The 17,101-nt window shown below is 44.3% G+C and overlaps 1 protein-coding gene across 1 annotated transcript in view; it reads left to right on the forward strand.

The window, feature by feature from the left end:
* The window catches only part of CDH12 (cadherin 12), an 852,174-nt gene that overhangs the window by 240,610 nt on the left and 594,463 nt on the right, over positions 1–17,101 (forward strand). The window lies entirely within an intron of this gene.

The following is a 17,101-nucleotide window of genomic DNA, read 5'->3' on the forward strand; positions in this document are numbered from 1 at the left end:
GAGTTGGGCCTCATTAGCAACTTACAGCTCCCTCCCCACACCCACTCCCATCCCCTCCAGAGAAAAATCTAGGTTACTCAGGGAATTTGTGGTGTTCAGTTAGCAGCAGGATTAAAACAATGCCACAATATGGTGGTGTTATGAGACACTGAGCAGCTGGATGTATAGAAGTTCTGTTTTCTTGTGCTCAGTAACACCTTGAATGATAGTAAGGATGTAGATAACCTCTGTGGCATGGCCAAATTACATTCTGCTCTATCTAATCTTCTCTACAGCTTCAAATAATGCACTAGAGTTTAGGGGCAACACAACAGTTCCAGTGCAGCACTACTCTCTGAAGTGACTATTGTCATTTTGGGATTCTTTGAGTTGGTAGGTGTATGGGAATGTAAAATGTTGTACGTCGTTAACAGCAGTCTGCCTCTGGGGTGCATGGGACTGTTAATGCCTGTGTATGTGACGGAGATGGTTATCCTTGGCAAACTCCAGCTTCTCAAAGTTGGGCCATCATTTCCGTTTATTATTTTAAACAAAGAGAGCAGCATGAATTCAGGAATTGGGGCACTTACCTTAATCATTTATTCCTTGTTTATAAGTACTTAGCTTCTCAGCCTTATAAGCACTGAATATGATTTTCAGATGAAGACTAAAAATGGAATGAAGTAAATTCAACATCTAGCGCTGTAAAACTGGTGCATTGTCAGAAATCATGCAGTAGTATCTACACCATAGATAATGTGTTACAGATCTCAGTTTAACAAGAGTTTTAAAACTTTATTTTGTAAACTCTCATTGACAAGGAAAAAAACAAAACAGAGAATACACATATTAAATATCACTGACCTCCTATGCACCAATATCAATTAGATCCAAAAAGATCAGCCTATCTGATTCATCACATATGCCATGCATTTGAGAGGTTAGTTTGCCAAAGCACCACTGAAGGCGCTGTTGAGGGATTCATTAGAGTGCCTCATTTGTTGCAGTAGGGGTATGTATTACTTTGTGGTAATTGGTTGGAGATGAAAGTGAAAGCCTTATGAACACAGATACAGGCTCTCTGACAGATGAATTACTTCTTCACTGGGGGCAGCATCTACTATTGGTTTTCCCCTGGTATTCCAAGTTTCAGATGAGACAAAAGAGCTTTGTCTGGTTGCTGTTATTTCAGAATAACTGCTAATCTTGGTGAAATGTAGCTTCTGTTTCTCCACGTTCATTCCTGCTCTCATGGAAGGGGCATCTGTTTTCATTCACCTTCCTTTTAATCATTTTTAAGAAGTAGTACCCACAAGCTTGCAACCAGTGTTCTAAATGTGGCTTGTGGGATTTTAATCTGGTATTTATCACAAAGATTGGGTCTTCCTTTCTTTTCACCATTTCTCTCTAAAGGTTGCCTTTTTCATTGCAATTATAGCAACCAATGGGAAATCAAAATCCATGCATTTTGACTCCTCTTCCCTTTACATATTCACAAAGGCATAAGGTGGTGATAATCACCAAATTACTGCTCCGGGAGGTGTCTGAATTCCATTTGTATCTGACAATCACCTATAATTTTCTTCATGAAGCTTTGTGGTCGATCTTGATGTTAAGCTACAAAAATATAGAATGAGATATTTGTAAATACTTCAACTTGCTTTATGCATTTGGGGAGAAGTGCAAGTCATAGATGTGATATGCAGGTCACTTAATGACAGAATTCTACACTGTTCCTTTGATTCTAGGATCAGATCAGATGCTTATTTTGGGAGTGTACTATGTCACTCTGATTTATACATTCCTCCACCCTCCAACTGGGCATTGCAATTGCCGACTTAATCTCTTAGGGTGAACAATCCATGAAGAAAGAGCTAAATTTACTTGCTAGTAAATAGAGTTCTCTGCTAGTAGCAGGTTTGGAAACATTTTGTAAACAGATAGCTTAATCACCCCTTTGGTCTTCTTTAATGCTGTGAATAGCTAGGTTGATTTCTCAAAGGATTTGGCCTTACATAGTAGAAACAAGTTGCTTAATTCACATTTGATTTCTGTGGCCTGGCCTCACCAGACATACCATGAGGCGTCAGTAATAAACTAGAAAGCATCCATATTGTAACATCTTCCTTCTCTCCCTCTTTACATTTTGAGAATAGTTGGGGTGGTAAGTCTTTTATAACCTTATGTAGAACGATAGTTGGAGGATGAGCATAATCGCAATGAGTTAATGCTTGTGAACGGTTCTGGGACTTACAAGGCACACTCCTAAACTATACATCATGTAACCTTTTGTAACCTTTTTCTTGAAATGTTTTAAATTAATATTATGTTGTTAAAGATAAGGGTGCAATAAAACCAACTTAGTTTTCAGGTTCGAGCCTCTAGGTCAGTTACAAAAAATCTATTTAATAGAGGATCTCCAGGTTACACACTGAATGATACAACCAAACTTTATTAAAAAGAAAAATGATTAGTTAAGCAAGCAGTCATGCAATTACTGCTTATACATATGCCAAAGTTATAGTCATGCTTAAAGATGAAATGATATATGGGCGATAAGTCCACTGAACAGAGTGAAGTACAGATTTATAATCCTGAAATTTAAGTGTAGGAGCATTCTACAATTTAGTAAAACTACTTTTATGCGCCATTATAATACTAATTAACATTAAACTCCTTTACTATAATTATATTTCTGCCCTTTCTTATTGTCTCTCTACATTACACATTATTTAAATTAACATCTGCACCAATGCCTTTTCCACACTGTCAATATAGATAGGATTTTAATAAAGCATTCATAATTCTCAAAAACATCCATTAAAAACCTTGTGAAAACCAGTTATATCCAAATGTAATGGTAATGTGGCCATGGGTCACATCCTTTCTAATTCTTACTTTCCCATAACACTTTGTCTCACACTAACAACTTCAATTTTTCAAACTCCTACGCTTAGGCTAGCTTAGGCCCCAAACCTGTCTTCTACTTATTTCTTAACTCAAACCATCCTATAGGCTACAATCTGCAAAGGAAATGAATTTAGAGAGGTTTCTTTCTTTCTCTCTTTCACAAAACTAGTATCAGTAATGAAAAGCTACAGAACTTTGATAATATATATAAAAAGTGCCTATCTCGTGTTTTGGACTGAACCAAAAAGTAACAGTAAAATTCAGTAGGTGAAAAAACACAGATATCTCCCTACTGGTTATTCTCACATCTTACAACAATATAGAAAAAAGATGTGTGTCACAATTCAGGGCAACTACACTTGTGTTTCCCCTCAGTGGTCCAGAAAGGGTACCAACTCTCAGGTTTCCAGCTCTCTGGCTGTTGTCTGTATTGGGTGGATCTGCCTCTCACTCCCTTCTCACCAGGGTATTTCCAGGCTGCACAGTTCCCTGCCATAACTGTGTTATTCCCACCAGCTTGCTTTCTCTTCAGTGATGGTTTACAGTGTGATTGCCCACCATTATAGTTATCATACATCTCTTTTTTTTATACAAGCCTATTTTATTCTTAAGGCAAAAAACACTACAGAGAAAACATAGTAAAACAATTAATGAACCTACCTGCATGCTAATATGTTTAATAAGGTTGACTCCAAACTTAACGTGAGGCATGGCAATCCTTCAACACCCCACCCCAAGGGTTTTGTTGTGGTTTCAAGTTAATCACAGCTTAAGCTCAGACCAATCACCCAGTCTTATAGGGCCTCAGTAAGCCCCAGTTCTTCTAACCCTTTGCTAAGTAGTGGGGTCCTCTGGAGACCATGGCCTTGTCCATCTGCCAGATCAGGAAGAAGGCCCTGAGTCTGTATAAAACAAGACTATTCAAAAATCCTTTGTTTTTCTGGCGATCCATGAATAATCTAATGTGAACTAGTACATGCACACATCTTGAGAGGAGTGTCTTCAAAGGGCTGCTAACGGAGGAAGGAGTTACATACAATTTCACAATAACACATACACGATTGCATTTTTTTCATATGATGAAGCCCAAAGTCATTAAACCTAATTCAATAGGATTTAATTTTATTCAATAACAGGGACGGCTCACAATATTTTGGCACCTGAGGCGGGGAGCTCAAATGATGCCCCCATACCTCCTCGCTTGGGCCAAAACTTTGAAAGGTCTCAATTCTGTCTTCTTCCTGTTCTGCTCCTCTCATGGTACTGCTCTGCTACCTATCCCAATAAAGGAGAACTAACAACTTAAAATGCCTTGTTCAAAAATTTTAAGGAACACTTAACTTTCAAACGCCTGAACAGCAAATAGAAAAGGAGTACTTGTGGCACCTTAGAGACTAACCAATTTATTAGAGCATAAGCTTTCGTGAGCTACAGCTCACTTCATCAGATGCATATCGTGGAAACTGCAGCAGACTTTATATATACACAGAGAATATGAAACAATACCTCCTCCCACCCCACTGTCCTGCTGGTAATAGCTTATCTAAAGTGATCATCAGGTGGGCCATTTCCAGCACAAATCCAGGTTTTCACACCCTCCACCCCCCCACACAAATTCACTCTCCTGCTGGTGATAGTCAAGCTATTACCAGCAGGACAGTGGGGTGGGAGGAGGTATTGTTTCATATTCTCTGTGTATATATAAAGTCTGCTGCAGTTTCCACGATATGCATCTGATGAAGTGAGCTGTAGCTCATGAGAGCTTATGCTCTAATAAATTGGTTAGTCTCTAAGGTGCCACAAGTACTCCTTTTCTTTTTGCGAATACAGACTAACACGGCTGTTACTCTGAAACCTGAACAGCAAATGTAACTTTTCTTGCCTGCATAGTAAACACTGACATTTTTATCTGTTTGAGTGATCAAAGTGGTGCTTTCTGTGCCACCTTGGTTGCAAAGATTTGAACTGCTTCCTGCTGAAGGTCCACAATCTGGGCCAACTCATGCTCTATTGAGATGGTTGCAAGGCCGACCAGCCTCTCCTGTGTCATTGTGGAGTGTAATGTGTTTTTATTAAACTTCAGCTTGGAGAAGCTGTGTTCTCCATCGGCAATTGTTACAGGAAATGTTAGAAATATGTGCAGAATAACAAAAACGTTTGGAAAGAGGGTGGTCATCTTATTTGTGCACATATATTCCAGAACAGCCTTTGGAGTTGATCCTGCTGAAATGTATCTTGAAAGGGCTTTCAGTTCATCACCTACATCACTTACATCATATTGCACATGTCATCATGTGTCAACACTGTCTCTAGTGCCCTGCATTGCTGGTGTAGGGGTCTTCTTCAGGAATAGTGAGGAGTTTTGGAATATCATAGAACATCCCAAATATACTGCTGTGTTCCTTGAGCTGCATGAAATGTTCTTCAACTGATTGTATTGCACAATCTAGCACTTGGTTAAAGAATTCAACTTTGAATTGTTGTTTGGGGTTTCTTATGGGATTATCCTGTGTCTCGTAATCAAAATATCTTCTTCTTCGGTGACTCTTGTATTCTTGAATGGGTGGGAAAATAGCTTCAGTGTGAAGTTCCTCTCCCAACTTCTGTGCACTCTTCAGAACATTTTGAAATCCCTCATCTGACCGGTAGGACTGTAGGTATGACTTTGCTTTGTTCAGTTGTTCCAGTGCTCCAGATATATCAAGGTCAACACCTTGGAGTCTCTTGCTTACAACATTTATTTCAAACAATATGTCATGCCACAACACTAAGCCACACAGAAATTTGAAGTTGTCACGGTTCCTCCCCCACTCTGAACTCTAGGGTACAGATGTGGGGACCTGCATGAAAAACCTCCTAAGCTTATCTTTACCAGCTTAGGTCAAAACTTCCCCAAGGTACAAAATATTACTCCCGTTATCCTTGGACTGGCCGCTACCACCACCAAACTAATACTGGTTACTGGGGAAGAGCTGTTTGGACGCGTCCTTCCCCCCAAAATACTTCCCAAAACCTTGCACCCCACTTCCTGGACAAGGTTTGGTAAAAAGCCTCACCAATTTGTTTAGGTGACTACAGACCCAGACCCTTGGATCTTAAGAACAATGAACAATCCTCCCAACACTTGCACCCCCCCTTTCCTGGGAAATGTTGGATAAAAAGCCTCACCAATTTGCATAGGTGACCACAGACCCAAACCCTTGGATCTGAGAACAATGAAAAAGCATTCAGTGTTTTACAAGAAGACTTTTAATAAAAAATAGAAGTAAATAGAAATAAAGAAATCCCCCCTGTAAAATCAGGATGGTAGATATCTTACAGGGTAATTAGATTCAAAAACATAGAGAACCCCTCTAGGCAAAACCTTAAGTTACAAAAAGATACACAGACAGAAACAGTTATTCTATTCAGCACAATTCTTTTCTCAGCCATTTAAAGAAATCATAATCTAACACATACCTATCTAGATTACTTACTAAAAGTTCTAAGACTCCATTCCTGTTCTGTCCCTGGCCAAGACGACTACAGACAGACACAGACCCTTTGTTTCTCTCCCTCCTCCCAGCTTTTGAAAGTATCTTGTCTCCTCATTGGTCATTTTGGTCAGGTGCCAGCGAGGTTACCTTTAGCTTCTTAACCCTTTACAGGTGAGAGGAGCTTTCCCCTGGCCAGGAGGGATTTCAAAGGGGTTTACCCTTCCCTTTATTTTTATGACACGCCCCCCAAATCTCAGCTAGGGTGAAACACTGGCTGGGATTTCTTCCTGGAGCTCTAGGAAAACAGAGTTAATAAGACACATGCATCTCTAAATATACTACCAAGTACATAAAGACTAACAATATTTTCCACATCTCAAGGACGATTTTAACCAGTTGATTCTGGGAAACTTTCACGGGAGAGTGCATCAGCCACTTTGTTAGAAGCTCCTGAGATGTGTTGGATGTCGAAATCAAAATCTTGGAGAGCTAAACTCCACCGAAGAAGTTTTTTGTTAGTTTCTTTGACGGTGTGAAGCCACTTTAGTGCAGCATGGTCGGTTTGCAGGTGGAAACGCCGTCCCCAAACATATGGGCGTAGCTTTTCCAGAGCGTAGACAATGGCATAACATTCTTTTTCAGTGACTGACCAGTTGCTTTCCCTCTCAGACAGTTTTTTGCTGAGAAACACTACAGGGTGGAATTCTTGATCAGGTCCTTTCTGCATTAAAACTGCTCCCACACCACGCTCGGATGCATCTGTGGTTACTAGGAACGGTTTGTCAAAGTCTGGGGCCCTTAGTACAGGGTCAGACATGAGTGTCGCTTTAAGCTTGTTAAAGGCCTTCTGACACTTTCCAGTCCACTGAACAGCATTTGGCTGTTTCTTTTTGGTTAAGTCTGTCAGTGGGGCAGCGATTTGGCTGTAGTGCGGTACAAATCGTCTGTAATAACCGGCCAAGCCTAAGAAGGATTGAACCTGTTTCTTTGACTTTGGGACAGGCCACTTTTGGATAGCATCCACTTTGGCCTGTAGGGGGCTGATAGTTCCTTGACCCACCTGGTGTCCAAGGTAAGTCACTCTGTTTAGGCCTATTTGACACTTCTTAGCCTTAACAGTTAGTCCTGCCTCCCTTATGCGCTCAAGGACTTTTTGTAGATGTTCCAGGTGGTCTGCCCAGGAATCCGAAAATATGGCCACATCGTCAAGGTAAGCGACTGCATATTCTCCTAATCCCGCTAGGAGACCATCTACAAGTCTTTGGAAAGTGGCGGGTGCATTTCGCAGCCCGAAAGGGAGTACATTAAATTCATACAGCCCGAGATGTGTGATGAAGGCTGACCTTTCCTTGGCAGATTCATCTAGCGGTACCTGCCAGTACCCCTTGGTTAAGTCCAAGGTAGAGATGAACTGGGCCCGTCCCAGTTTCTCTAATAGTTCATCAGTGCGTGGCATTGGATAGTTGTCTGGGCGAGTTACAGCATTTAGCTTACGGTAGTCCACGCAAAAACGTATTTCCCCATCAGGTTTGGGAACTAGAACCACTGGAGATGCCCATGCACTTTCAGAGGGGCGGATTACACCCATCTGTAACATATCCTGGATCTCCCGTTCTATAGCAGTTTTAGCTTGAGGAGACACCCGGTAAGGGTGGACCCTAATTGGGTGAGCATTACCTGTGTCAATGGAGTGGTATGCCCGTTGAGTCAGTCCTGGGGTGGCTGAGAACGTTGGCGCGTAGCTAGTGCACAGCTCCTGGATCTGCTGTCGCTGCATACGCCCAAGGGTCATGGAGAGGTTCACCTCTTCCACACCACCAGCACATTTCCCTTCGTAATAGACACCTTCAGGCCACTCAGCGTCGTCTCCTCCCTGGGCTGTAAACTGACAAACCTTTAATTCTCTGGAATAAAAGGGCTTTAGAGAATTAATATGATACACCTTAGGCTTTCGGTTGGAGGTGGGGAATGCTATGAGATAATTAACAGCTCCCAGGCACTCCTGGACCTCGAATGGCCCTTCCCACGATGCTTCCATTTTATGGGCCTGGAGCGCCTTTAAGACCATGACCTGGTCTCCTACTTTGAAGGAACGCTCTCTGGCATGTTTATCATACCAGGCTTTTTGCTCTTTTTGAACATCCTGTAAGTTTTCTCTAGCAAGGGCTAAAGAGGTTCGGAGGGTGTTTTGTAGGTTGGTTACAAAGTCCAGAATGTTAGTTCCTGGAGAAGGTGTAAATCCCTCCCATTGCTGCTTCACCAACTGCAATGGTCCCTTAACCTCACGGCCATATACAAGTTCAAATGGGGAAAACCCTAAACTGGGATGTGGTACAGCTCTGTAGGCAAAGAGCAACTGCTGCAATACTAGGTCCCAATCATTGGAGTGCTCATTTACGAATTTACGTATCATGGCCCCCAAAGTTCCATTAAACTTCTCCACCATGCCATTTGTTTGATGATGGTAAGGAGTGGCAACCAAGTGATTTACCCCATGAGCTTCCCAAAGGTTTTTCATAGTTCCTGCCAGGAAATTAGTCCCTGCATCTGTGAGGATGTCGGAGGGCCAACCTACCCTGGCAAAAATGTCTGCTAGTGCCTGGCACACACTTTTAGCCCTGGTGTTGCTTAGAGCTACTGCTTCCGGCCATCGGGTGGCAAAATCCATGAAAGTCAGTATGTACTGCTTTCCTCTGGGTGTCTTTTTCGGAAAAGGACCCAGAATATCCACAGCTACTCGCTGAAATGGAACTTCAATGATGGGGAGTGGCTGGAGAGGGGCTTTGACCTGGTCTTGGGGTTTTCCCACTCTTTGGCACACCTCAGAAGACTGGACATAGGTAGAAACATCCTTGCCCATTCCCTCCCAGTGGAATGATCCCCCCAAACGGTCTTTGGTCCTGTTCACCCCAGCATGGCCACTAGGGTGATCATGGGCTAAGCTCAAGAGCTTGGCCCGGTATTTAGTTGGAACTACCAACTGTCTCTGAGGATGCCAGTCTTCCTGGTGTCCACCAGAAAGAGTTTCCTTGTATAAAAGTCCTCTTTCTACAACAAACCTGGATCGATTAGAAGAGCTGAGAGGCGGTGGGTTGCTCCGTGCCGCCGTCCACGCTCTCTGGAGGCTTTCATCTGCTTTCTGTTCGGTCTGGAACTGTTCCCTTGATGCTGGAGACATCAGTTCCTCATGGGATTGTGGACCTAGGCTTGGTCCCTCTGGAAGCGATATAGGGGATGGAGCTGTTTCTGTTGACTGTGAACCGCTCTCCGCTGGTGCACTATGTTGGGATTCAGGCTCCGGCTGAGCCTCTTGTGTAGGGTTATCGGCTGCTGCCAGTTCAGGTTCGGTGGGGCCCTCTGGTGTTGAGGTTGCAAGTACTGGATTCAGTGCTGACACGGGGTCTGGTGTTGGTTGTTCGGCTGGTTCCGGTTCTGGGACTGATTCCGTCTGGGTCTCTGGGACTGGATCCACTACTGCTGTTGCAGACATTGGCCTGGAGTCCGGGTCCATCACCTCTGACCAGGCCCTGATAGAAGTTTCCGGAACAGAGCTAGGCCCCACGGCTTGTTTAGCCTGGCTGCGGGTGACCGTTCCCACCCTCTTGGCCTGCTTCACGTGATTGGCCAAGTCTTCCCCCAACAGCATGGGGATGGGATAATCATCATAGACTGCAAAAGTCCACATTCCTGACCAGCCCTTGTACTGGACAGGCAACTTGGCTGTAGGCAAATTGAAAGAGTTGGACTTGAAGGGTTGAATCGTCACTTGGATCTCTGGGTTGATTAAATTGGGGTCCACTAAGGAAGCATGGATAGCTGACACTTGTGCTCCGGTGTCCCTCCACGCGGTGACCTTCTTCCCGCCCACACTTACAGTTTCCCTCCGCTCCAAGGGTATCTGGGAGGTATCTGGGCCTGTGGACCTCTGGTGTGATTCCGGTGCAATGAACTGTAATCTGTTGGGGTTCTTGGGGCAGTTGGCCTTTACATGCCCCAGCTCGTTACATTTAAAACATCGTCCAGCTGACGGGTCACCGGGGCGAGGTGGGTTGCTGGAGAACGGGGTGGTGGGACGATAAGGGGTCTGGACGGTTCTTTGGGAGGTAGGTGGGGCTTTGGGCGGCCCCCGGTAATAGGGTGTGGTCTGGGGTGGTCCCTTCTGGTCTCCGCTCCAACTGCGACCAGTTTTCTTCTTCTCTGCCACCTCCACCCATCTGGCTCCAATCTCTCCTGCCTCGATTACAGTTTTGGGTTTCCCATCTAGGATGTATCTTTCTATTTCCTCAGGAACACCCTCTAAGAATTGTTCCATTTGCATTAGGAAGGGCAAATTTACTGGAGATTCAACACTTGCTCCTGATATCCAGGCATCCCAATGTTTCACAATGTGGTAGGCATGTCGGGTAAATGACATGTCTGGTTTCCACCTTAGGGCTCGGAACCTCCGACGAGACTGCTCGGGTGTTATCCCCATTCTGACTCTCGCCTTGGATTTAAACAGTTCATACTTGTTCATATGTTCTTTAGGCATTTCAGCTGCCACCTCAGCTAAGGGTCCACTGAGCTGCGGCCTCAGCTCTACCATGTATTGGTCAGTAGAGATGTTGTACCCAAGGCAGGCCCTTTCGAAGTTTTCTAAGAAGGCCTCAGTATCATCACCTGCCTTGTAGGTGGGGAACTTTCTGGGATGGGAAGTGGTACCTGGAGAAGGATTGCTAGGGTTTGTTGGTATATTCTGCTGGGCCTTTATCCTCTCCATCTCCTCCACATGCTTCCTTGCCTCCATTTCCCTCTTGTGGGCAGCCTCCTGTACCTCCTTCTCCAGCCGCATGAGTTCTATCTGTCTTTCATGTTCCCTTTGTTTTTCCTCAGCCTGAAATTTGGCTAATTCCAGCTGTAGTCGAGCCGAGGATTTGGCCATTCTAACCTCTCTGTTTTTAACTAACTTTACACCCGAGGTTTAGAAATAAACAAACAAAACTTGGCTGTAAAATTTTGCTGTGCTGGAATAGAATACCTATTCTCTGATAGTGATTGTCAGCCTACAGAAAAAGACAATTCCCTTGTCTCTGCTCTGGGCCCAAATTAAAGCAAAAAACCTCCAACTACTTGGAAACCTGCTTACCCAGCCCAAAGAAAAAAAAATTCTCTTCAAACCTGTGCTCCTTGTAAAACAAAAAAAAATCAAAATCCTAAAAAAAACCCTGCCACTTTTGTCTCCAGGCAAATGGGTAGAGCACACACCCCCTATTTACTTTTAGGAAGAAAATAAAAAAAAAAACCTCTGGGTTGGAAGACTGTGAATTTCCCTGCAGGAGTTAAGTACCCTGCCTCCAGGCAAAGAAAACCTGCAATTCACAAGATAATCCCCCTTTGTCTCTGCTTGGCCACAAAGCAGAGAGAAACCAAGCTGCTTTCAGTTTCAAAGCTGCTTTCTGGACTTCCTAAAAATTCCTTTTTAAAATCTGTATTTCTAGTTCAAAAAATCTCAACTGGATCTCAAAATGATTTCAGGTTAATCCCACCACTGTGCCACCATGTCACGGTTCCTCCCCCACTCTGAACTCTAGGGTACAGATGTGGGGACCTGCATGAAAAACCTCCTAAGCTTATCTTTACCAGCTTAGGTCAAAACTTCCCCAAGGTACAAAATATTACTCCCGTTATCCTTGGACTGGCCGCTACCACCACCAAACTAATACTGGTTACTGGGGAAGAGCTGTTTGGACGCGTCCTTCCCCCCAAAATACTTCCCAAAACCTTGCACCCCACTTCCTGGACAAGGTTTGGTAAAAAGCCTCACCAATTTGCCTAGGTGACTACAGACCCAGACCCTTGGATCTTAAGAACAATGAACAATCCTCCCAACACTTGCACCCCCCCCTTTCCTGGGAAATGTTGGATAAAAAGCCTCACCAATTTGCATAGGTGACCACAGACCCAAACCCTTGGATCTGAGAACAATGAAAAAGCATTCAGTGTTTTACAAGAAGACTTTTAATAAAAAATAGAAGTAAATAGAAATAAAGAAATCCCCCCTGTAAAATCAGGATGGTAGATATCTTACAGGGTAATTAGATTCAAAAACATAGAGAACCCCTCTAGGCAAAACCTTAAGTTACAAAAAGATACACAGACAGAAACAGTTATTCTATTCAGCACAATTCTTTTCTCAGCCATTTAAAGAAATCATAATCTAACACATACCTATCTAGATTACTTACTAAAAGTTCTAAGACTCCATTCCTGTTCTGTCCCTGGCCAAGACGACTACAGACAGACACAGACCCTTTGTTTCTCTCCCTCCTCCCAGCTTTTGAAAGTATCTTGTCTCCTCATTGGTCATTTTGGTCAGGTGCCAGCGAGGTTACCTTTAGCTTCTTAACCCTTTACAGGTGAGAGGAGCTTTCCCCTGGCCAGGAGGGATTTCAAAGGGGTTTACCCTTCCCTTTATATTTATGACAGAAGTTATGTATGTTTCTGGTGATTCCATTTCCCTCTGCCACTCTTCTCCCATGAACAGTTCCTGTCATAGCATTATCCTCTGCAATAGCAACTATGGCATTGTTGCCGGCACAGAGTGCCCGAGGCAAGCAACAGCTGGGTTCGTTGCCCGGTGTGCGTCACGCCAATGACCACAATGGGGTGGAGAAGCAGAGAGATTTATTTGGAGCTTTAAATAGGGCGCAGGGAGACTGAGCTGTTTTAAATTTTGCCGCAGCGCAGCAAATTTTAGTATACATTTTATATTTTTGCTTATTTTATTATATAAGCTTATTCAACCAATTACCTGTTGCCTCGTACAATACCATAGCCAATTAGCTAAAGCAGCCAGTTGTGGTTTTTTTTAGTAGTATTGCCCGAGCCTTGCCTTATTTGGTTTTATTTGTTACTGGTTTTTGCTAAACATTTTTGCCTTATTTATTTGTTTTTTAGGCTGAAGCTGGCCTTGGCTGGTGAGCCGTGTGCAAACCTGTCTGTTTGGGTGCTAGCTTCTTCAGTGTTATGCCGGATCACGGAGGGTTCAAGGAGCAAAGGGGCCTTTTTTTATCCAGGCCTAGAACAGGGGGGCTTCCTCGACACTCATGGTCTTCCACCCTCCTGAGTTACCTAGTGTAGTGCCCATTGTCCCCAACAACTTTTTCCTTTGAGAATATTTAACAAGCTTGCAACTGAGTTTTTTTTATATTTTTTGGACAATAAGTGATTCAGCACTGAGGAGTTAGAATTTTCAACAAGAGGCTATAATGGGGTTTCTGTGGAGCGGGAGGCACATATTTTGTATATGAGTGCTTTACAGCAGGCAAGCAAGAGGAGAATGATAATACACAACACGGCACCTGTGACCAGGAGACGAACAATGCCTCCCCCCAGGTCGGGCAGCCATCCCCAGAATGAGGCAAAGATAGTGGGCTCTCTTTCCTGGGCTGTTTATTGGTCAAGGGCCTGTTCGGCTGACAGGATGTGCTTGTTAATATTCTGTGAATTTTTGGGGACATACGTACAGCATTTATTTCTAATTAGGGCATACACTCTGCCCTGTGCAGCCAAAAGGTAATCTAGGGCTTGGCGGTTTTGCAGGGACAACAACCGGAGTTGATAAAGTTCCATGTTGAGGCTCCTTTTTATGGCCAAGGTATTATTGGTGAACTTGGTGAGAAATACAGAGAGCTGGCGATAGAGCTTGGCCAATCTACTTACCCCATATGCTGGGAGGAGGATTATACTGAATCTATTTTTTTTTTTGCTAATGGGTTTGAGGGTGGCATACTGGGACTGCTGGTGTCAGGACCGGCCCGATGGAAGGTGGGCCATGACCCAAAGGGAGTGGCGTTTGTTTTTATTTACCTGTTACAGAGGTTTGACCAGTTGTGGGGGGTTGCCCTCCAAGGGAAGCTGGCTGCATGGTAGGGGATCTGGGAACATATCCAGCAGTTGGAAAGATTAAATTCCCAGGCAAAGGCGATTTTGAGTGCCTTATAGGTATTTACATTTAAATTAACAGTTTTATTTATTTTTTTTTTTAGAGAGAGAGAGATGGGGAATACCAGGCAGAGACACCCACTATGAGGGACCGCATGGTGTATATGCCTTTGTAGCCCCACCCTTTTTTGTGCTTATGTTTTTTTAAACAATAATTTGAGTCCAAGATTGTCGGAGGGTGATGTGGTGATGGGTTGGATGGTCCACTGTTCCGCTGGTGGAGGAGTAGGCACTGCCTTCAGGCAAGAGTAATGGATCCAGTTTTTGTGTCCCTTGATTTTTGTCGCCGTGTGGGAAATCAGCAGGATGGTGTGGGGTCCCTTCCACTTCTCTTGGAGAGGCTTGTCCTTCCAGGTACGAACAAGCACGGAGTCACCTGGCTGCAGAGAGTGGACAGGGGTATCCAATGGAAGAGGCTGGAAGTCTTTGGTATACTTGTGGAAAGAAGAGAGAACAGCAGACAGAGAGCACATGTACTGAGACAAAAAAACATACTCCATTTTTTACTTTTTTGCCAGAACCGGTGTTCCATTTATAGGCCATGCTCTTTTAAACATAATTTTAAAGGGACTAAGCCCTAATTTACCCTTTGGGAGAGCACGGACACGGAGCAGGACAAGGGGTAAAGCATCGGGCCATCGCAGGGAGGCTTCTTGGCACACTTTTGAGAGATGGCGCTTAAGGGTTTGATTGGTGCGTTTCACTACACCACTGGCTTGCGGTCTCCAGGGCGTATGGAGTTTCCAAGGGATCTGTAAGGTGTCTGAGATGTTTTGAATGATTTTTGATGTGAAGTGCGTTCCATTGTCAGATTCTATTTATTGGGGGAGTCCGAAGCAGGGAATAATTTCCTTAACGAACTTGAGGGCCACTATTTTGGCAGTGCAATTATGGCATGGGAAGGCTTCAGGCCATCCGCTGAATTGGTCCACCAAGACAAAGAGATACCTGAACCCTTGAGTTCGGGGAAACTCAGTGAAATCTATTTGCCACACCAGTCCGGGGCCTGGAATGGGTTCCAGGGTAGCTGGTGTGCTGGATGTTCTGGCCGAGGGTTATTTTTTTGGCAGACTAAACAGTCAGCTTGTATCTGGGTAGCCAGGGGTTGGAGTCCTGAAGTCAAGAAGTATTTTCCCATTAGCTGGATAAGGGCCTCTCTGCCGGCATGAGTGGTTTCGTGTAGCTGCTGCAGTACTGGCTGGATCAGGCCCTTCGGTAGGAGGATCTTCCCTTTTGAAGAATGAAGCCATTCCTCTTTTTTTTTTTGAAGACCGAGTTTGTCAGCTAGTTTCCTTTTTTTTTTAGAGTACTGAGGGGTTGGAAGCTCCCCCACTGATGGGATGCGGGTATGCATGTGGGCATCCTCAGCTTCCGGTGGAGACAAAGTGGCGGCATGCTTGGCTTCTCTGTCCGCCCTGGCATTGCCCCTGGTCATGTCCTGATTTTTTCTTTGATGGGCTTTACAGTGCATCACAGCTACTTCTGAAGGGAGTTGTACAGCTTCCAGGAGCCGGAGAATTTGGGGCCCGTACTTGACTGGGGAGCCTTGGGCTGTTAGCATTCCACTTTGCTTTTATAGGCCAGCATGAGCATGCAGCACCCCAAAAGCATACTTTGAATTGGTGAAAATGTTGACCCGCTTTCCCTTTGACAGTTCGAGCGCACGGGTCAGGGTTACTATCTCAGCCAGCTGGGCAGAGGTCCCAGTGGGAAACCTCTATGGTATCATGGAGGGTCACGACAGCATAACCTGCCCTCCTTTGCCCCTTCATGACAATGCTGCTACCATTAGTGTACCACTCATAATTTGCATTTGGGAGCGGCTGATCCCTTAAGTCCTGGTGGCTGGAGTACTGGGCATCTGTGATCTTTAAACAGTCGTGTTCCTGTTCCTCTGTTTTTGGCAAGAGGGTGGCTGAGTTAAGGGAGGGGCTAGACTGCAGGGTGACCTCGGGGTTCTCTAACAGTTAAGCCTGATACCGAACAATCCGAGCCTGGGTGAGCCAGAGCCCACCCTTGGTGTCTACCAGGGCTCGGACCATATGGGGAGTACAGATTTGCATAACTTTTTTTAATGTTAGCTTCTTGGCTTTCTTAAGCACTAGGGCAGTAACTGCAACCGCCCGTAAACATGCCGTCCAACCCTTTGCAACCTGATCCAGCTGCTTGGAAAAATAAGCCACGGGACGTTTCCAGGTCCCCAACAACTGGGTTAGCACTCCCAGGGCCACCCCTTTTTGTTCGTGTATATACAATTGAAATGGCTTAGAGAGATCCGGCAGACCCAGGGCTGGAGCTTTTATTAGCTTTTTTTTTAGGATTTTAAATGCCCTGTCGGCTTCTGGGGACAAGTGAAAGGGGTCATGATCCGTTTTGTGATATATGCCATCATGTGCCAGCAATGCCCCTCTGCCATGTACATTGGTCAAACTGGACAGTCTCTACGTAAAAGAATAAATGGACACAAATCAGATGTCAAGAATTATAACATTCATAAACCAGTCGGAGAACACTTCAATCTCTCTGGTCACGCAATCACAGACATGAAGGTTGCTATCTTAAAACAAAAAAACTTCAAATCCAGACTCCAGTGAGAAACTGCTGAATTGGAATTCATTTGCAAATTGGATACTATTAATTTAGACTTAAATAGAGACTGGGAGTGGCTAAGTCATTATGCAAGGTAGCCTATTTCCTCTTGTTTTTTCCTACCCCCCCCCAGATGTTCTGGTTTAACTTGGATTTAAACTTGG

Source organism: Lepidochelys olivacea, assembly GCF_965140295.1.
Source record: "Lepidochelys olivacea isolate rLepOli2 genome assembly, chromosome: 2".
Taxonomy (NCBI): Eukaryota; Metazoa; Chordata; order Testudines; family Cheloniidae; genus Lepidochelys; species Lepidochelys olivacea.